Raw genomic sequence first — 1,091 nt, 5'->3', positions numbered from 1 at the left:
GGGGGGGGAGGAGGTCAAAGTGCTTCCTAATGTAATTTGCTTGCTTAATTTTACATCTCTGTTCTCTAGATTTACTAATTATTTGATGATGGTAGAAGTACCTTACTAGCTAGATTTCGAATAAGACCAGTTCAGATACTTTGTACCACTTCATGGTGCTACTTTGGCAAATAAAACAACAATGAAAATGTAACCTTTCTTTTATCACTCTAAAGAAATCCTCCTTTTGATTGGATAGAGAAGAGGCAATAAATGCATGGTGATCATTCTCAAGGATTTATTTGTTGAACTGTTTTACCCACCATCCTCCCTAAAGTTACTTATTCAATACAGATTTTTAAAAAGTCAAAAAAAGAAGAAAATTTTAGCCATTTTGTATGACATTTTATGACATGGGGAATGAGAGATGAAATTTCTCTTCTTACCATAGACATATTAAGACTATATTTCTTAGTGACCTCAGTCATTTAATATCATACCTGTTTATAGACTTGAACTGCCTGGTACTGAAAAGGTCAGCCAAGCCAAATGGAGTGCAGAAAAAAAATTATATTACTATCACAGTCGAAAGATGTTACAATTTGTGTAGTGTTCTCAGAGTTTCTTCCACCAAGAAAATTCCCCCTGTGATCTCATACTACCTTAATATTTCAGATTTATACAGATTAAACATTCCAATAGGTTAGAAAAATAGGCTAGAATATAGTAAAAGGTCTTAGTTTTATATGACCTAAATAAATGAACACCTCTGAGACTAAAGGGTTTATTAAAAATGAATGAATGAGTGAATGAAAATCTAATCTAAAAGTAAGGACTACATCGGCGATACTCTGACATCTACCAAAAGGGGGTAACCCTTTGCAGATAAGAGAATTAGAAAAGTGGGTCACAATTACTAGTCTGTTGGTGCATGAAAATAAGTGTCTTCTATACTATTTCTTTTAGTGCCTGTATGGAGTGGAGTGAATGTTGCTGGTGTCTCCCTGAAGAATCTGCACCCGGATTTAGGCACTGACAAAGATAAGGAACAATGGAAAGAGGTTCACAAACAGGTGGTCGACAGGTAATAGATCTCATAATTTGGCAACATG

At 34.8% G+C, this 1,091-nt stretch overlaps 1 protein-coding gene across 2 annotated transcripts in view; it reads left to right on the top strand.

Moving 5' to 3' along the window:
• Positions 1-1,091, top strand: part of LDHA (lactate dehydrogenase A) — an 81,431-nt gene that overhangs the window by 11,446 nt on the left and 68,894 nt on the right. The gene's annotated exons all lie outside the window — the stretch shown is intronic.

Source organism: Propithecus coquereli, unplaced genomic scaffold (assembly GCF_000956105.1).
Source record: "Propithecus coquereli isolate 6110/MARCELLA unplaced genomic scaffold, Pcoq_1.0 Scaffold44, whole genome shotgun sequence".
Classification (NCBI taxonomy): Eukaryota; Metazoa; Chordata; class Mammalia; order Primates; family Indriidae; genus Propithecus; species Propithecus coquereli.
The sequence above is the reverse complement of the archived record's forward strand: the minus strand, read 5'-3'. Positions and strand labels throughout refer to the sequence as shown.